Below are 22,195 nucleotides of genomic sequence, written 5' to 3' on the forward strand. Positions count from 1 at the left end.
CAGAATGTAACACTTCACCTTATTATCATCCTCCATCCATTTTTTCTATGCTATCATTTGATGAGCACTTGGATGGTCAGGTAAGACAAGAGGGTCCTAGTTGAGCACATAACCCAATTTCTCCGAACTCAAGACAATCTGGAGATTTCTAAACCAATCTTTGTAGTTTAGGCCAACTAGTTGGTTGGACTCAAAAATACGGGCTAAAGGGCTGTAGGCTGACTTGGTTAACTATGAGAGCAGAGATTCAAGTTAGACATTGTACTCAGATTTTAAATTTTATTTTAGAAACTTTAAGAAATAAATTAGACTTCCATTATTTTCACGGATCTCTCACACACTCCCATGAAGATGCAATAATCCCTACGTGACTTGGATTCCTAGTGGATACTGTGGTCCTATCGATATGCACGCACCTCATTATGTCCAGAATATTGGGCCACACTATACCGATCAGTGGATAACTATTGTCCAATACTTCTCAAACATGATGCAGCGATTGGTCTGTAAGTCATAAAGTCCCAATGTGTCCGTAATATTGGTTCAATCCTTAGTTAAGTTAGACCTACCATTCAATGCATAGATAAAGCCATCATTAGGTCCCTCGCCATGTCTAAAATATTGGGCCCAATCCGATCATTACCTAGCAACATTTCATGCTAATGGAATAGTTGCATCTTTTCTATGCAACTGAACCACTGTAATCAACCGAGAACAATCAACATCAGTAGGACGTCTGCACTCCTACAATAATGGAAGACCTAGAACTTAATATTTATGGGAAGGTTTGGGTTCAGATCTCATCTAGACAGTATAATCTCATGTCTGACTGATCAGGTTCAAGTCAGCATAGTCTCATATCTGACGATCCCAGTCGGCATGGATGAACACGAATAACTAAGCAATCTTATTCAAAACTTAACCGATCAAGTTGGCCAGATAAGTGAGACCAATGGAGGGCATGTCAATGCTTGCCTTAGACACCATCGAAATGGCTAGGTAAGCATGCTTCCAATTAAAAATTATCGATCGAGACTTCCTTTCGATACCAATTGGTCAATTAGAATTGAATAGATCTGCCTAGCTACTTGGGCTCGATCCACTGAGTCAAATTTGATTTTAAGTCAATCAATTCACATCAAATGTAAATCGATGTGATCAACTACAACTAATCTCGATCTTGAGCCCTTTTGACCTAATCCTAACCAACCATTGATTAGGTCGATCAACTACTCAAAATCGATAATGGGTTCTAACCTGATCTAATCAATGATTCTTATTGTAGTTCAATCAATAGACCTAATTGTTCAACCCATACCTTCATGCATAAATATAAAAATCAAATTCTAAAAATAATTTAGATTATGTTTCATTGCATGAATTAATGGCTTGTGATCTCGAAACAATTTCAGATCTAAACCTAATGTCATATATCACATATATAGTGTTTTAGATCTAAAAACTATAAAACATATATCACATATATTATTTTCAGATCTAAAACTAATATGACATATATCTCATATATGCATAATTAAAAACAGGATAACCTTATAGTAATCTGATACGAAGCTTAATCATTTTAATTTCAAATCTAATAAAGAACATGACATATCTCATATATCAATTTTCAGATCTAAAGTTATAGATTTATTCATTTCAAAAATTATTTTTCAAATCGATCAATTTTGTGCTAGGACTTTCAGTATAAGAGGTAAATCTTATATCAGGACAACCTTATAGTAGTACAAGATCAATTTTTATTAATCATAACAATCAGATCCAAAAGAGAAATTAGATCTAAATCTATTTCATATATGTTAAAAAATTTATGGCTCTGATTTCAGCATACATAATTTTTTTCATCTCATGAAAATGTAGCAGAAGCATAGATTAAAACTTTAATCTATTACATGCCTTAGATCACATCTAATATCATATAAAAAGAATCTAACATATATGATAAAATCAAATTTATAATTTGAAAATAGAAATAAAAAGATTAAAAACTTACATTGGGATTGCTATCCTCTTGTAAGCCAGATCTAGATCGAATCTTAGTTCTATTTGAAGTCACGCACGTGCCTAGCCTCTACAGGTATCCATATAGAGTTGAGATGAGTTTGAAGTTTTTTTGATCATCGAGGTGCTAGTCTTTTTCAGATCTACTTCGAATAATTAGATCTTGTCGTAGAAGAAGATAGCATGAACACTTTCGTGCAGGACCTCGAAGAAGATGCAAGAAGAGAACCTTTTCTCTTCTTCTTCTCTGCTTTCTTCTTCTTTCCTTTTTCTCTCTTATTTTTCTCTATTTTTCTTTCTTATTTTTGTGGAAAACCTGATGAAATTGTGATTGGAGCATCCAGGAGGTGGGACGCCCTTCTTATAGGCATAAGGGTGGGCGACCATGATGAGTCACATGCCCAACCCTAGAAGGAATCCAATTCCTCCTCAATCTTCATGTCAAAAATGAGAAAAATAAATTAAATAAATTTCTAATCTGATTCTTAATTAGTTAGATTTAATTAATTTTTAAATTGAGCAAGAAAGAGAGTCTCAGAAGGATGGGGTGTCAATTATTGGTGCCCCTCCTTTTCCTATGCATGCTAGGAGAAGGGCACCGCCTCCTCCTCTTTTTCATACTAAAAAGGAGAGAGAATCTCAGTCAAATTGAGATTCTCTTAGCCTAATTAATTTGATAAGATCTAAGGTCAATTTGGATTTGGTTCAAATCCAATTCAAACTCGATTCGAATCTAATTCAAAAAGACTGTCAATCATAATCCAAATAAGATTGGAACCCCAGTCCAACTTGAATTATTAAACCCAATGAGCCTTAAATTAAGTCAAATCTAATTAAGTTAAATTTTATTTAAAATAATTAAGGCTTGATCTATAATTTAATTAGACTAAACTACATTGCAACATTTGCAATTAAGACCCTTATGCTAACAATTAGTAGTTACTATATTTGTAACTCTTACAAATTGATCCAAATTATCAATCCAATTGATAATTTAATCTTGATCCAATCAAATAACTTGGTCAATCTCTTTTGTGTTCAATTCTATTTGATAGTGAGACTTACAATGATTTCTATCAACATAACATCAAAAACTCTTTTCGATGGATCAGAATAATTTCAACTTGCACTCCTGAAGGATCATCAACCAGAATGATCCTAGTGAGCTCTTATAATTTATCAGTGATATCTAATAATATATAGTGACAATCCAGTAAAACTGAAAGTAAAACTTTTAGATTTAGTCATCATGTGATTCAATTTTTCTATCAAGAGTTCCAACATGATGCAGGTCATAGAAACTCGTCAAATCCTAAGCATCCATTATATGCAAGACTTAATTAGCTTGAGTCTAATCATGAATCCTATGAAAATTTCTTTCTATTATCATGTTGTTGTGGCCATAGACTTAAGGACTCAACCTTGTAGATCGTAGAGGACTACTCCTCAACTACTAAGGCGGTAGATCTCTATGAGTGCACACCCTACTTCTATAGCGAATCTATTGCAGTTAACAAATATCGCAAGATCTCAAATGGCTAGAGACCATATTTATGTATTATCAAACTATAGCAATCCACTGTGAGCAGCCGAACTACTACAGGTCAGAGAATTACTCACACAACTACAGCATCGAGATAGTCACTGATGAGTGACTATACATCCAAATGACTTCTCATTCTTGATCACGCTCAGTATCATTGTTCTTTAACAATCTCCTGCACTCTTACTCTAGTGTTTCTATATCGTAGACTCGAGACTCGTCTACCTTAAAGAAAAGTGATCCGTGCATCAATCTTGATGGATCCATCACTATCTCTGTGATGATTCAATAATCAGAAGCAATTTAGGAGTTAATCTATAATAATATATGTCTCAAATTTTCAACTCTTGAGAATATGTGTCATTGTCCATTAATCTCTTAGATGATTTACAGACACATTACATGTAATAGATAAAAAAATATCCATTTTATTAATTTCATTACATCGAGTATAAAATATATCCTAAAATAATATAACGTGTCAGCCAATAATTGATTTTTCAGGTCATTCATCTAACATTTATTCCATAAGAAATGATATTAACATGGCATCATTTGGCATGATAATATTGATAATTTTTTATCATCCTCTTCAATTAAGAATAACTGGAATTGTCTTCACTAGATTTGACTTTTGCCATTTGTGTATAAACTCCATATTGAATATAATTTAATCACACGCTTTTGGGCAAGTTAATTCTAGTAAAGATTATTTAGTCCATTTTAATTAAAGATGACAAAAAAACTAGTATTATTATTCTATATAATCCCACGTTGACATCAATTTTTATAATAGAAATCATGATATCTTCGTAAAGTTCTTGCCTCAACAAATAAGCATTCACCATTTATAATTCACTTAGGGCCATTTCATTGATCTAAATATCTATAATTAATTTAAAACATAATATACTTTAATATTCCAAAAAATAAAGAAAATATAGATATCATACACTCAATAAAGATAATTATATTAAAGTAAATGGAAGAATAAAATTATCAAAATTGTAATTTGATATTCTAAGTTGATTGAATTAAGATCTTAAATAAAGACAAATTGATAATGTGACTTGGCCTTTCTTTTTTCAACTTGTCAATTCAAATAAGTCCCGAAAGATTTGGTAAGTTTGAGATGAGTTTTGATCATTTTTTAATATATTTTTTGAGTGTATAGCTTCTATGTATGTAAGATTAAAAATAATTTTTTTCACTAAGTTGCTATTTAGATGTATAATATGATAAAGTTTTCTTTTTGCATGTCTATATATAAAGATATTTTATATATTTTAATTTTAAATTATTTATTCTTTAAAATATTCGATAATATAGGAATACACATGTGCAAATTATATATATATATATACACACACATACACACGAAAAAATGCATACATACGCTAAACAAGTTTTACAATAGTGATACATATAAATAACAACTTTACGAGAATATTCATATAATTTTATATATTTTGAAATATATATATAAATATATAATTTTAAATTATTTATATTTATTTTATATATTTTTTATAGAAATATTAATAATTATTATTTTATTTATCTAAATTTTTCTACTTACATTTGCCAAATAAGTATTATATTTTTTTTAAATTAAAATATTTAGATATATTAATCTTATGTTTATGTGTTCGTACCTGAGGTAGTTACTTATTGGACCCAGTTACTTGTGTGGGAAAAAAAATTTAGACACCCACCTTTTTTTTTTTTTTTTCCTCCTCTGCCGAGCATCTTGTCATCTTGTTTCACCGGATTCTGCGATGGGTCCCATTACACAACTCTTAACTGCAATACGGGCACCCAAAAAAAGAAAAAATCTCAATTACTGCAGTAAAAGCAAACACTCGCCGTCTTTAGATTTTTCCTAATTAATATAAAAAAATTATTTATCTAAATTATCTGATTTTTAACTTATTTATTAGAATAATACAAAATTAGTAAAATACTATTTTATCATGACATTTTATCATGGCCACATCACTCTCTATTTTTCACATAGATCACGTAAAAAAAAAATAAAAAAAATATCAAATAATATGGTATTTTCGAAAACATCATATTATTTGATATTTTTTCTTCAAAAAAATGATAAAAAATAAAAAAAAATAAAATTTATAAAAAAAATAAAATTTTAATTTTGATAAAAATAAAAATTATCATTTAAAATTAGTATCTCCATTTCAAATTATATTTTTAAAAAAATATCTGAAAAAAATTGGTGTAAAAAAATTAAAAATACCATTAAAAATTTTAAGAAATAGAAATTATAATTATAAAATTTAAAAAAATAAAAATTTTAATTTTAATTCAAATAAAAATTATCATTTCAAATTATAATCTCCTTTTCAAATTAATTTTTTTTAAATATCATAAAAGAAGAGAAAAAATAGAAAAAATAAAAATTATAATTTTGAATAAAATTTAAAGAATAAAAATTTTAATTTTAATTCAAATAAAAAAGATAATTTTAAATTATTTTATCCATTTAAATTTTATTTTTTAAAAAATATCTCAAAAAAATCTTAAAAATTTAAAAAAAAAAAAATATCATAAAAAAGAAAAAATGAGAGCCAAATAAAAATTATAATTTTTAATTTAAAAAAATAAAATTTTAATTTTAATTCAAATAAAAACCATCATTTTAAATTACTTTCTCCATTTCAAATTAATTTTTTTTAAAAAAATATGTCAAAAAAATAAAAAAAAAGTACCATAAAAAGTAAAATATTTAAAAATTAAGAAAAAATTAAAAATTATAATTTTTAATTTAAAAAAATACAATTTTTAATTTTAATTAAAATAAAAAATACCATTTCAAATTACTTTTTTCATTTTAAATTATTTTTTTAAAAATATTCCAAACAAAGAATTAAAAAATAAGAAAAAAATGAGAAAAAAATAAAAATTCAAATGTTAACTCAAATAAAAAAATAAATTCAAATTATTTTTTTCATTTAAAATTATTTTTTTAAAAAAATATCCAAAAAAATTGTGGGGGTTAAAAAAATAAAAAATATCATAAAAAAAAATATCAAAAAAATGAGAAAATAATAAAAATTATAATTTTGAATTTAAAAAAATAAAAATTTTAATTCAAAATTTTTTTCAATACTACACCGTATGTAACTGTTTGTGCCTGTACTAGATCGAAATGTACCAATGCGATCCGATTAATCTCATAATTAAATTATCCGATATACTATTATTATTTACATTATAATTTTTATAGTTTTTTTAGCATAACTTTTTCTCTCCTAATATTCTGAGACATATTAGAGTATATGTAACCATATCCACAAAGCATAATATTCGATCACTTGAAATTAAATAATATAAAATAAAATCAATAATTAATAATATTAAATAGAATAAAAATATCAAATGTACAAAAAATAGTATAATAAAAATTTTAAAAATATTAAGTATAAATTTAAAAAAGATTAAGTCTCACAGGGACGTCGTGGTGCCCATGGTTGCTTGGATCTTCTCAAGAAGGTCCTCAACGGCTGCTCCTGCTCCTGCTGTGATGGCTCCTCCCCTATATCAGTGGAGGAGGTTTGCTAGTCATACTACTCAGGAATAACGGATGCTGTCGGATCATCTACGGACTGAGCGACCCGCTCAACCCTCTCATCTGGATACACGAATGGCCCTGAAAAGAAAGTATCATACTTATTGACCAATTGGTATTCGGTGATGTCATCTGGGGGATGTAGGAAGAAGGCGCTGCCATTTGTGGTCAAAAGATGATGGCATCTGTGCAGCATTTAGTGATGACATCTGCGGAATATACGATAATGACATATGTGGAACATATGGTGACGGTGTATATCTTATATCTGACGCATCGGCTACTCCATACCAAGGCGCACAGCTATATGGATCAACATCAATTGCCACCAATGTTTCGAAACTTGTTCTCTCTATCTCACGCAATATCCGAAACTGTTCATCCTCATCAGTCGTAGATAAAGCACGATGAACGTCCAACACAAGACCCGACATAGAATCAATCTACAAAATAAAAATAAAATAGTCAATATACTGTAAAATATAAAATAAAAATATAACACAAACAACATAAACTAATTTTTTAGTCTTACCAAAAGATGCACAGCAGAACTCTCGCCCTCGTATCTAGGAACTGCATACCGAGGCTGTCCAATGACTCGCACTGTAATGCTAAAAAACCAAGCCATGTAGTCATCGGTATATGAATGACCTCTCAAAATGGGATCACCATGAACAATATGATCTCGACGTGCATCCCAAATATCAATATACTCTGCATGTCTGATACGCTAGTCAATACGGATACTCTCTCGTTGATCAATACAATGAAGTCCCTGACTGGTATCAAACTACTTTGGGATACCCTGAATCTGACCAAACTGCTGCAGGACATAATCAAAAAGATGCTACTCTACCACATCAAAATAAATAAGTGACACCCTAGCAGTCCATATGTCATGTCCAACTGTACACATCTGCGGCAATATAGTCAATATCTCATCTGTATATGGCTCCCATAAAAATTGATAGAGTTAAAATAAAAAAAATTAGTAAGCTAAAATTTTAATAGATTGTGATACTATAAAATGATATTTGTAAAAAATTCAAAATTTATCCGTCTATATGTATCAACTAATGTATCCAACTGGCACCTATAAACCCGTGCCACTCTCATCGATACGTGATGAACGTTGAATGCAACTTCCATCTGTTTCACAATCTACTCATGTTAAATAAATTTTATCGAATTTAAAATAGTAAATTTCAAATAAAAAAAATAATATTTTTATATCTATATCTCAATGGTCCATCCAGCCTGAATGGAACATCAAGATCATGCTGCTCTGATGGCATCTCGAGCAACTGTCGTCGTAATAGACTGATAGTCGGCATACGCTCCCGTACCCAAATTTGCAAATTTTAAAAAAATCATACATGATATACCCAATGATTGAAATATAATTGAATATTAAAAATAAAAATTTTTAATTCACATATCTGTAATAATACAAGATAACCATCAATCTCGCTCTGATCAGCATAAGAACCCCGACACATAGCTCTGTACAGGCAAGCTAGTACTGCACTGCCCCACTGAGTCTACGAGCGAAGTCTAAATCCTCTAATAATGGCAAAAATATCAACTTCATCTTATTCGATTAAGTATCGGGTAACAGGACACCACCTAACAATCGTAGCACCTGACCCCTAACATACTGCTGCACCATCTCCTCTAGTGCATCATCCACAATATAAAAATATCGATAATGATCATCCAAACACTCAATCCTGAGTCGTGAATGATCGAAAAAGTATGCGTCGGGCTCAAACCCTAACAATCGCAAGCACAAAGCCTACCACTCCGGAATGGTAAGCGTGAGATCAACTCCGATAACTGGATTGCCATCAACTGGTAGTCCAGTAAGGATGCTGACATCCTGTAAAGTGATGGTCGCCTCACCAAATGAAAAATAAAATGTGTGTGTCTCTGGATGCCATCTCTCAAGCAAAGCAGTAATAAGACCAACATCTATTTGTATACGACCGATCCGATATACTCCATAGAATTCAAGATATAGTAAATAATCCAGCACTCTATGTGGGATGTCCTCTGTCCTCTCGAAGTCAGCATCAGATCGTCGTAAACGAAGGTGTCTAGGCTCCTACAATAAAATATAATAATTAGATAATGTATATGATTTTTCAAAAAAAATTAAAATAGTAAATAGGATTAGAATGCTTACGCCGCCATCTAAAATAGTCTGTGATCGATGGTGCTCCTGCAATGTAAGAATACTGCTGTCTCGAAGATCGGGATACCGCGGATCGTAAGCCATAATATGCTAATGAATCTAAAATAATGATAATATCACAAGTATATTAAAAAATAAGAAATATGATATGATAGCCATTCATTTTATGAAAAATATATTTTAAACACAATATTGTCACACAATACAACTTAAACACAAAATTCAGTTCATCTCAGGATATTAAACACGTATATTCAAATACAATCTCACATAAATACATAAAATAATGACGAAAATACATCTTCGGAGCCTTTAATTTCTTCCACTGCTTGAAGTTGAAGTGTGTAGAAGTATCCTAGGACAGCGACGGCGGTCATGACCCTATTCCTTATAAATACCACAGTGGTTCTTACTTCTTATTTTTGTCTATCATCCATCTCATTTCATAGTCTTGTTGATTTTGGTCTATCTTTCTGCTTGGGTCTCAAATGATGATGATCGAGAATATATTTGAACATATGTGTATGCATCCAATAATCTTCATGTGGTAATAGATTAAAGTCACAGCTCCAAGCATTCATATATACTGTAATTGTATATGCATCATCCATAAAATCACTAAAATATACAGCAATTTCTTGACACACAGCTAAAACGTGTGAACATGGATATTTGTACATACTCTATTTTTTACAAGAATATTTTCTTTCAGCTAAAGTAACAGTATAAAAAAATTTTCCACCTCGTAACCCTATGCTTGCTCTCTTCGTAAGCATTTCATATATACCTCTTTGAAGGTTGAATGCTATTACTCAGTGTTGGTTAGCTTTAACTTGATCTTCAGCAATTTTAATTGCAACATGAGGAGTAAAAAGATTATTTGGATTCTCCTCTATATATCTCAAAGCTTGGGCATGCTTCGTATTGAGTATTTCACAAGATGATAAAATATCATTTGAACACAAGCTATAATTGGCACATTTCTAGCTCCTCGTAAAATACTGTTAAAAACCTCCGACAAATTTGTAGTTAAGACACCATAGCACAGGCCATCATCATGTGCCAACGTCCACTTCTCCTTTTCTATCTCGGACAACCAGCTCCAAGCCTCTCCATTCACTGTTCTGATCCTACCCATAATAAAGTTGAACTTGCGAACTTGATGAGCACTTCCTACTTGCTATACTACTCTTTTCAGCTGTACATTTTTAAAATAAGTGTTGAAATTACTGCAATATGTCTTAAGTAGTATCGATGATAGGCACGTGATGGACTCCATCCAATAGACTCATCTGTGATGGCATTTAATATACTTGGATGCCTGTCAAAAATTAAGCATATTCTATTTCTATCTTTGACGATATGTGTTCTGAGCTGGAAAAAAAACCAACTCCAATTTATGGTCTCGACTCAATCCCGTAAACAAACAAGTGTGAAGACCCTCATATTTTGTGATTTGAAAATATTTATATTTTTCAACAATGCAGCACGAAGCTTCCATTTACAATTTTGAGCATTATCTGATGATGCACATCATACGGACCATAATTTCGAATGCGACTGAACTACATTGTATGTCCGATACTTCATAATGTGATAAAGATCAATAGCTCTCCTTAAATAATCTTTACTCTCAAACATTAAACTTTTAAAAAATTCAGTCATCGAGGAGTTCCAAAACTGATAGTCAGAGTTCAATCTTCGACCAGCACTAACACAACCACCATCATCTAAATTTATATCGTTAAAAAATTATAGGGGTTCGTGCAAATGAGGTTGAGGTTCTCCCACATTAATATTAGCCTACGCATCTTCATCATCATTCTCATCTTCACCATCATCATCATTACTGCGACTGTCCTTATCCATCCAATAGTCTTCATCTCTGCTTTCATTTGACTTAAAGCCTAGATTATCAGAATTTATTCCACCGACTATCCAGTCATCGTTCTCTATATGAGTGTCATCTCCCACACTTACCACTACTTCTAGCAAAGAAGAAGTCACCATAGCAGAAGACACAGGAGAAGTCACTATAGGACTCTGAATAATTGGATAACTAGGGCCGGGAGTAGTGAAATGTTGTTCTGCAAATATGACCTCAACACTATCGGTTTGCACTATAGGAGTTACGAAAGGTAAGGAAGGCCCAACATTATTGTCCGCTTGAGTTAAAAGCCAACTATAGTATCCAAAGCTCGGTATATCTTTCTTTTCAATATATAATTCTAAAAATTGTTATTCTGCATATTTCAAAGGAAAGATCAGCATTTCGTCGATATTTTTATCGTCATCAATTGGAACTAAGATATAATTTCTCTACATTAACTGTCCCAATAGATTAGAAGATTTTTATTTTAATTTTATTTTATATTTTTTTTTGTCTATAGGAATACTGCTGTATAAATGATCCAATAATTCTTGACATGATAATGATGAAGATACTCTAAACATCCGATTTGCAGGGTGACTGTACTGCACACCAGTTTCATCATTCTGTATCATGCCATCATAATACAATAGTACACGAACTCGAGTATTGACCATTTTCTCAGAGAAACTGTTATAGCCCAAAACCAATTCAGCCCACCAAAGCCCAAAACAAAAAAAAAAAAATAGAGGATTCAAACCGGGAAGAAACTCCCGATAGGAGTCTTCTTCTCCGACGAGCCCGGGCGAGATCGGACTCCTAGGACCCCTCGGAGTCATAGGATTCTCTATAAGAAGACCCCCTCTCCCTTGAGACCGAACATCGGCCTCCTCCCTCTCTCTTTCTCTCCGTCTTTCTCAATCGAAGCCGCAAACACCGTTCGATTTCTCATCGTGATTGCTCGCCGATGAGGTCACCGGAGGCCGAGGTGAGTCTCCTTCTTCTTCCCCTCTTTCTTCTCCTTCCTCCCATGCTCTTGTGCGCGGCTGCCGGCGACGAGAGTCACCGATTTTCGATCGGGAAAGAGACCCTGTTTTTTAGCCTCTTTTTTCTTTGATTTTTCGGCACCGACGATCGTAATCGACCACCGGTCATACTCCTCCGTGACCAGGGGAGTAGCCCACGTCTGCCGTCGGCCTCCGCCGCGGCGGTCGTGGCCTGAACGGCCCGACAAAAGGAGGGGACGCTGGTCTCCTGTTCCGGCGTGGGAAGAGCCGAGAAGAAGAAAAAAAAAAGAAAAGAAAAGAAAAAGAAAAGAAAAGAAGAAAAAGAAGAAAAGAAAAGAAAAGAAAAAGAAGAAAAAAAAGAAAAAAAAGAGAAAAAGAAAAGAAAAGAAAAGAAAAGAAAATAAAATAATAATAATAATAATAAATATATATATATATATATTTATATATATATGAACGAATAAATAAATAAATAAATAAATAAAATAAAATAAATGATGAGAGAGAGAGTTTCTCTCTCTTCTCTCTCTTCTTTCAGTCTGAACCGTGACTTTCTCTCTCTGAAATTGGACTTTCTCTCTCTACTTTCTCTCTAGATTATTTCTCTCTCTTGATAGATTTTTCTCTCTCTAAAGTTATTCCTCTAGGATTAGCGTAGTGGAAGGCTTCATCTGATGATCTTGATCGAGTTTAGAGAAGAGCTGATTTTAAGTAAGGTTTTGAATTAGGATTTGTTTAGATTTAATTTTAAATTAAAATTAATTTAAAAATATAATTTTGGATAATAGACACGGAAGAATCTCCTAGAAGTTAGTCGATCTATTCATTCAGTGCTCCGTGAAAGGTAAGTAATGATCATCTTCTCGAGATATTTCATATTTATTCTGAAAATAAATAATTATTCTCTAAAATTATGCATGATTTATGAAATTATGTTTTGAAAGAAAAGTACTTTTAAAATATTATAGTACGTCGATTTATGCACATGTTCAGTGAAAAATTATTATTATTATGGTACAAAGTGTTTTGATACAGATCGGATTTTTTTGCTCTCAGTCTAACTATGTTTCAGTGGGCCCCGCCAATGGAGATTATACGTTGGTACTTAGTGGACCCTATCAGTGGGGGTTATGCGCTGGTGTTTGTGGACCCTGTTAGTGGGGTTGTGCGCTGGTGTTTGTGGACCCTATCAGTGGAGGTTGTGCGCTGGTATTCTGTGGACCCCGCCAATGGGGTTTAAACGTTGGTCATAGTCGAGGCTGTTGAGTTACGAGTGTTTTTTGAATCGAATCAGATTTATGATTATATTATATGTGAATATTTGAAATTATTGGATTTGCATTAAATCAGCATGAAATATATTTTTATGTTTATTTGCAGCATTATTCTTGAAAATTATATAATATCTGAAATATCTGGTAGAGATACTTGTTACTTACTAGGCTGTCTAGCTCATTACCTTTCTTTCTATTTTTCAGATTCAGATAATTAATTTCGAGTGTGGGAAGAAATATTGGGACAGAGCTTTTAGAGGCGAGATATAGTGTTGTCAACTTCAATTGAACTTAGATCTATTGTTTTATTGTTAGCAAAAATTTTATTGGATGTAAGACATTTGATTTAATTACTTGAATTAAAGTTGAATAATAATTATTTGAATTTATTCCGCTGTGATGCATTGATATCGTGATGAGATGCCTTGCATGCTTATTGTTGGTGCAAAAATCTGCTTGCGCCGGAGAAGCTGGAGTTGGGGAAGCCGCGGTCGCCATCGGGACCTGCAAAGGAAGTCTAAACCGGAGGTGGGGTTGCTCCGGCAAGACCCTCCGACGCTCAAGTCAGTTCTCTGCCTCAACAAGAATGGAGTGCTCGAACGGAGAATTTAGCAGAGTTTTGAGATAAGAAATGAGCTTATAGAATAACGTATCTGGGTCCCCCTTTTATAGGCGGGGGAGGCAACGGATTGATGGCGACATTTGTAACCGTCTGGCGGTGAGCTGCCCAGAGTCAGGCAGAGTTTGCTGAGAAGAGTAGTGGAACGGACCCGTGGCCATCGCTGGGGCGTGCCACGTGGAGTCTGCCGCATGAAGTGGGGCGGCGTTTGTCGTCGTGACTTGCCAGTGGATGGGAGAATCATGCGGTATCCGTTGCAGGAGGTGGAGCAGGATCGCGGCCGTTTATCATGGCCTGTCAGGTAGTAATGGAGCCGCATGGGATCCGTCGTAGGGAGTGGAGCAGTGCTGCGATTGTTACTGCGGCCTGTCAGGGAGTGGTGGAGCTGCGCAGAATTCGCCGCAGAAAGTGTAGCAGAATCGTGGCCGTGATTGTGGCCTGGGAGTGCAGGTCTGTCGGCTGAAGTTTGGCAATGGTCAGAGTCTGCTCCCACGTAGGGGTCCGGGCGAAGTCCTCCTTGCGGTTGGGGTGGCGGGTGGAGCCCGGTTCCCGTGGGAGTCCGAGTGGAATCCCCTGCAATCAAAGTTAGATGCCAAGTCCGGCCCCTGGTCCGGACAAGGCTTACCAGCAGCTGATGTTGAGGATGGAGACCGGCTCCCATAGGAGCCCAGGCGGAGTCCACTTGCGGTTGGAGCTGTCGGCGGAGTCCGGCTCCCATAGGAGTCCGGACGAAGTCTGCTTGTAGCGGTTGGAGTTGAGGACGAAGCCCGGCTCCCGTAGGAGCCCGGGTGGAGTCTCCTTGCAATTAAAGTCAGAGGGAAGGTCCGGCTTCCGTAGGAGTCCGGACGAGGCTCACCAGCAGTTGACGCTGAGGACGGAGCCCGGCTCCCGTAGGAGTCCGGGCGGAGTCCACTTGAGGTCGAAGTTGTCGGTGGAGTCCGGCTCCCGTAGGAGTCCGGACGAAGTCTATCTGCAGCCGTTGGAGTCGAGGATGAAGCTCGGCTCCCGTAGGAGTCCGGGCGAAGTCTTCCTGCAATCAAGGTTAAAGGCGAAGTCCGGCTCCCGTCGGAGTCCGGGCAAGGCTTACCAGCAGTTGACGCTGAGGACGGAGCTCGGCTCCCGTAGGAGTCCGGGCGGAGTCTGCTTGCTGCTGAAGTTATCGGTGGAGTCCGGCTCCCGTAGGAGTCCGGACGCAGTCTGTCTTGCAGTCGTTGGAGTCGTCGGCTGGGCCCGGCTCCCGTAGGAGTCCGGGCAAAGTCTTCCTGCAATCAAGGTTAAAGGCGAAGTCCGGCTCCCGTCGGAGTCCGGACAAGGCTTACCAGCAGTTGACACTGAGGACGGAGCTCGGCTCCCATAGGAGTCCGGGCGGAGCTGTCTTGTAGCTGAAGTTGTTGGAGTCGAGGACGAAGCTCGGCTCCCGTAGGAGTCCGAGCGAAGTCTTCCTGCAATCAAGGTTAAAGGCGAAGTCCGGCTCCCGTCGGAGTCCGGACAAGGCTTACCAGCAGTTGACGCTGAGGACAGAGCTCGGCTCCCGTAGGAGTCCGGGCGGAGTCTGCTTGCTGCTGAAGTTATCGGTGGAGTCCGGCTCCCGTAGGAGTCCGGACGCAGTCTATCTTGCAGTCGTTGGAGTCGTCGACGGGGCCCGACTCCCGTAGGAGTCCGGGCGAAGTCTTCCTGCAATCAAGGTTAAAGGTTAAGTCCGACTCCCGTCGGAGTCCGGACAAGGCTTACCAGCAGTTGACGCTGAGGACGGAGCTCGGCTCCTGTAAGAGTCCAGGCGGAGCTGTCTTGTAGCTGAAGTTGTTGGTCGTCGAGGATGAAGCCCGGCTCCCGTGGGAGTCCGGGCGGAGACTTCTTTTGAGGTTGGCCTTGTTGGCGGAGCCGTTGATTCTGTGGAGGACTTCGGCTGGAGGTATTTTATACCCAACACCAGTCCCCCTACTTTCGAGTTTGAATTTCAAATGAAGGAAGTACACAGAAAGAGATGGGCACAGCCGAAACCGTCCCTTCGAATCCTGCGCACTACCGCCTCCAGATATTTTGGCATTAAATGTGCGCGTGCCAGAGTCTTTTCGAATTGGAGCGGTACGAGGGGACGCTTCGAAATTCCCACAGGTACACTGGTCTAGGTATGGCGCAATTATAATTCTGCCAACCGTCAGCCGCTTTTAGCCGCCTGCCCGAGGGAGTGGGACACGTGTCGGATGCGGACTGGCCTGAGGGGATTTGCGATCATTATGGCGCCAGATCCCAAGGTCTATTTAAACCCGTCCTCCCACCTTTAGGCGTCCTACTCCGCTCCTGAGTTCTCACCAGCGTCTGTCTCCTCTTCGAGAGCCCTGCTTCAGTGAGCGTCTTCTCAAGCCGTAGGCATCTCCCGTTTTCATCCCTCAGGTTCCTCAGAGTGATATAGGTTAGTGCCAACCTTCTTCTCACCGCCTAGGGGCTTCTTTTCTGTCATTATTTTTTGCATCCTTCCAAGATAGCCTGCGGTCTCCCGCTCCCCCTCGTGTCCGCTTTCTTAGGGTCCTTTAGAGTCCACCTTCGAGACTACCCAAAATGTCTTCTGGTTCTTCCACTCCATGTAGTTTTGGGAGTTCTTCTGCTCCCAAAATCTCGAGATATTCCATATTTATTCTGAAAATAAATAATTATTCTCTGAAATTATGCATGATTTATGAAATTATGTTTTGAAAGAAAAGTGCTTTTGAAATATTACGGTACGTCGATTTATGCACATGTTCAGTGAAAAATTATGATATATTATGGTACAAAGTATTTTGATACAGATCAAATTTTTTTGCTCTCAGCCTAACTATGTTTCAGTGGGCCCCGCCAATGGGGATTATACGTTGGTACTCAGTGGACTCTGCCAGTGGGGGTTGTGCGCTGGTGTTTGTGGACCCTGCCAGTGGGGGTTGTGCGCTGGTATTCTGTGGACCCCGTCAATAGGGGTTAAACGTTGGTCATAGTCGAGGCTGTTGAGTTAGGAGTATTTTTGAATCTAATCGGATTTATGATTATATTATATGTGAATATTTGAAATTATTGGATTTGCATTAAATCAGCATGAAATATATTTTTATGTTTATTTGCAGCATTATTCTTAAAAATTATATAATATCTGAAATATCTGGTAGAGATACTTGTTACTTACTGGGCTGTCTAGCTCATTACCTTTCTTTCTATTTTTCAGATTCAGATAATTAATTTCGAGCGTGGGAAGAAATATTGGGACAGAGCTTTTAGAGGCAAGATTTAGCGTTGTCAACTTCAATTGAACTTAGATCTATTATTTTATTATTAGCAAAAATTTTATTGGATGTAAGACATTTGATTTAATTACTTGAATTAAAGTTGAATGATAATTGTTTGAATTTATTCTGCTGTGATGCATTGATATCGTGATGAGATGCCTTGCATGCTTATGGAGAGAGTTCTTTATAAGTATGCGGTGGTTGCCATGACCCTTGATTCATAATCTCGGGTCGGGGGCGTGACAATTAATATGGCATCAGAGCATAAGTGGATAAATTATGACACATAGAATTTAACATAATATGAGTGTAGGTGGGTAGACATTAGGAATATTGGAACGTTAGAGTATGAGCATCATAATAAATCCATCCTAACAAATAGATCAATGAATCTAATAAGGTTTTACTACTACAAGGTTATCATGCCTCCCCATAGAATGACAAGAACAAGAGTTTATTTATTTGAAGCAAAAGGGTATGAGTGTGACTGAATATGAAGCAAAATTTACAGAGTTAGCAAAATTTGCTCCGAGATTAGTGGATGGTGAGCAAGAACGTGTTCACAAGTTTGAGATGGGACTGAGAACTGAGATTCGAAAACAAGTGGTTCCATATGAATTGACAACTTATGCAGATGTGGTAAACAAAGCACTGATAATTGAAAGAGAAGTTAATGAAGAACGCATGGAAAGGGAAAGAAGGCAAAGAAAGAGAGCACAATCAAATGATACACAAAGGCAGAATAATAAAAACATCAAAAGATCAGCTAAGGGAGCAGTAGACAATAAGACTCAACAGATTGATGGTGAGCCGTGCTTCAGATGTGGCAAAAATCATGCAGACAAGGATTGCTATTGGATTACAGGTGCTTGTTTCAAATGTGGTCAGATGGATCATAAAATTTCTAGCTGCCCGCTAAATACTGAAAATCAAGTTGGCCAAAGAACTCATGAAGGACAACATAAGGGTGGTGGACAGATTTCTAAAATCCAAGGAAGAGTCTATGCGCTTACTCAACAAAATGCACAGGCTTCCAATACAATGGTGACAGGTATGAAAAATTTCGAGGACAAAATTTTTTTTAGGGGTGAAGAATGTCATAGCCCAAAAACCAATTCAGCCCACCAAAGCCCAAAACAAAAAAAAAAATAGAGGATTCAAACTGGGAAGAAGACTCCCGATAGGAGTCTTCTTCTCCAGCGAGACTTGGGCGAGATCGGACTCCTAGGACCCCTCGAAGTCCTAGGGTTCCCTATAAGAAGACCCCCTCTCCCTTGAGACCGAACATCGGCCTCCTCCCTCTCTCTTTCTCTCCATCTTTCTCGATCGAAGCCGCGAACACCGTTCGATTTCTCGCCGTGATTGCTCGTCGGTGAGGTCACCGGAGGCCGAGGTGAGTCTCCTTCTTCTTCCCCTCTTTCTTCTCCTTCCTCCCATGCTCTTGTGCGCGGCTGCCGGCGACGAGAGTCGCCGATTTTCGGTCGGAAAAGAGACCCTGTTTTTGAGCCTCTTTTTTCTTTGATTTTTCGATGCCGGCGATCGTAATCGACCGCCGGCCATACTCCTCGATGATCGGGGGAGTGGCCCCCGTCTGCCGCCGGCCTCCACCGCGGTGGCCGTGGCCTGAATGGCCCGACAAAAGGAGGGGACGCGGTCCCCTGTTCCGGTGCGGGAAGAGCCGAGAAGAAGAAGAAGAAGGAAAAAAAAAGAAAAGAAAAGAAAAAGAAAAGAAAAGAAGAAAAAGAAGAAAAGAAAAGAAAAGAAAAAGAAGAAAAAGAAGCGAAAAAAAAGAGAAAAAGAAAAGAAAAGAAAAGAAAAGAAAATAAAATAATAAAAATAAAAATATATATATATATATATATATGAACAAATAAATAAATAAATAAATAAAATAAAATAAATAAATAAATAAAATAAAAAAATGATGAGAGAGAGAGTTTCTCTCTCTTCTCTCTCTTCTTTCAGTCTGAACCCTGACTTTATCTTTTTGAAATTGGACTTTCTCTCTCTACTTTCTCTCTCTAGAATTGTCTCTCTCTAGATTGTTTCTCTCTCTTGATGGATTTTTCTCTCTTTAAAGTTATTCCTCTAGGATTAGCGTAGTGGAAGGCTTCATCTGATGATTTTGATCGAGTTTAGGGAAGAGCTGATTTTAAGTGAGGTTTTGAATTAGGATTTGTTTAGATTTAATTTTGAATTAAAATTAATTTAAAAATATAATTTTGGATAATAGACATGGAAGAATCTCCTGGAAGTTAGTCGATCTATTCATTCAGTGCTCCATGAAAGGTAAGTAATGAATCATCTTCTCGAGAAATTTCATATTTATTCTGAAAATAAATAATTATTCTCTGAAATTATGCATGATTTATGAAATTATGTTTTGAAAGAAAAGTGCTTTTGAAATATTATGATACGTCGATTTATGCACATATTCAGTGAAAAATTATGATATATTATGGTACAAAGTGTTTTGATATAGATCGAATTTTTTTACTCTCAGCCTAACTATGTTTCAGTGGGCCCCGCCAATGGGATTATACGTTGGGACTCAGTGGACCCTGTCAGTGGGGGTTGTGCGCTGGTGTTTGTGGACCCTGCCAGTGGGGGTTGTGCGCTGGTGTTTGTGGACCCTACCAGTGGGGTTGTGCGCTGGTATTCTGTGGACCCGCCAATGGGGGTTAAACGTTGGTCATAGTCGAGGCTGTTGAGTTACGAGTGTTTTTGAATCGAATCGGATTTATGATTATAATATATGTGAATATTTGAAATTATTGGATTTGTATTAAATCAGCATGAAATATATTTTTATGTTTATTTGCAGCATTATTCTTGAAAATTATATAATATCTGAAATATCTGGTAGAGATACTTGTTACTTACTGGGCTGTATAGCTCATTACCTTTCTTTTTATTTTTCAGATTCAGATAATTAATTTCGAGCGTGGGAAGAAATATTGGGACAGAGCTTTTAGAGGCGAGATTTAGCGTTGTCAACTTCAATTGAACTTAGATCTATTGTTTTATTGTTAGCAAAAATTTTATTGGATGTAAGACATTTGATTTAATTACTTGAATTAAAGTTGAATAATAATTATTTGAATTTATTCCGCTGTGATGCATTGATATCATGATGAGATGCTTTGCATGCTTATGGAGAGAGTTTTTATAAGTATGCGCGGTTGTCATGACCCTCGATTCATAATCTCGGGTCGGGGGCGTGACAATTAATATGGCATCAGAGCATAAGTGGATAAATTATGACACATAGAATTTAACATAATATGAGTGTAGGTGGGTAGACATTAAGAATATTGGGACGTTAGAGTATGAGCATCATAATAAACCCATCCTAACAAATAGATCAATGAATCTAATAAGGTTTTACTACTACAAGGTTATCATGCCTCCCCATAGAATGACAAGAACAAGAGTTTATTTATTTGAAGCAAAAGTGTATGAGTGTGACTGAATATGAAGCAAAATTTATAGAGTTAGCAAAATTTGCTCCAAGATTAGTGGATGGTGAGCAAGAACGTGTTCACAAGTTTGAGATGGGACTGAGAACTGAGATTCGAAAACAAGTGGTTCCATATGAATTGACAACTTATGCAGATGTGGTAAACAAAGCACTGATAATTGAAAGAGAAGTCAATGAAGAATGCATGAAAAGGGAAAGAAGGCAAAGAAAGAGAGCACAATCAAATGATACACAAGGGCAGAATAATAAAAACATCAAAAGATCAGCTAAGGGAGCAGTAGAAAATAAGACTCAACAGATTGATGGTGAGCCGTGCTCCAGATGTGGCAAAAATCATGCAGACAAGGATTGCTATTGGATTATAGGTGCTTGTTTCAAATGTGGTCAGATGGATCATAAAATTTCTAACTGCCCGCTAAATACTGAAAATCAAGTTGGCCAAAGAACTCATGAAGGACAACATAAGGGTGGTGGATAGATTTCTAAAACCAGGGAAGAGTCTATGTGCTTACTCAACAAAATGCACAGGCTTCCAATACAATGGTGACAGGTATGAAAAATTTCGAGGACGAAATTTCTTTTTAAGGGTGAAGAATGTTATAGCCCAAAAACCAATTCAGCCCACCAAAGCCCAAAACAGAAAAAAAAAAAAAAAAAAAACATAGGATTCAAACGGGAAGAAGACTCCCGATAGGAGTCTTCTTCTCCGACGAGACCCGAGCGAGATCGGACTCCTAGGATCCCTCAGAGTCCTAGGGTTCCCTATAAGAAGACCCCCTCTCCCTTGAGACCGAACATCGGCCTCGTCCCTCTCTCTTTCTCTTCATTTTTCTCGATCGAAGCCGCGAACACCGTTCGATTTCTCGCTGTGATTGCTTGCCGGTGAGGTCACCGGAGGCCGAGGTGAGTTTCCTTCTTCTTCTCCTCTTTCTTCTCCTTCCTCCCATGCTCTTGTGCGCGGCTGCCGGCGATGAGAGTCGTCGATTTTCGGTCGGGAAAGAGACCCTATTTTTGAGCCTCTTTTTTCTTTGATTTTTCGACGCCGGCGATCGTAATCGATTGCCGGCTATACTCCTTCATGACCTGGGGAGTGGCCCCCGTCCACCGCCGGCCTCTGCCGCGGCGGTCGTGACCTGAATGGCCCGACAAAAGGAGGGGACGCCGGTCCCCTGTTCCGGTGCGGGAAGAGCCGAGAAGAAGAAGAAGAAGAAAAAAAAAGAAAAGAAAAGAAAAAGAAAAGAAAAGAAGAAAAAGAAGAAAAGAAAAGAAAAGAAAAAGAAGAAAAAGAAGAAAAAAAAGAGAAAAAGAAAAGAAAAGAAAAGAAAAAAAATAAAATAAA

This window comes from Elaeis guineensis, chromosome 11 (assembly GCF_000442705.2).
Source record: "Elaeis guineensis isolate ETL-2024a chromosome 11, EG11, whole genome shotgun sequence".
Classification (NCBI taxonomy): domain Eukaryota; kingdom Viridiplantae; phylum Streptophyta; class Magnoliopsida; order Arecales; family Arecaceae; genus Elaeis; species Elaeis guineensis.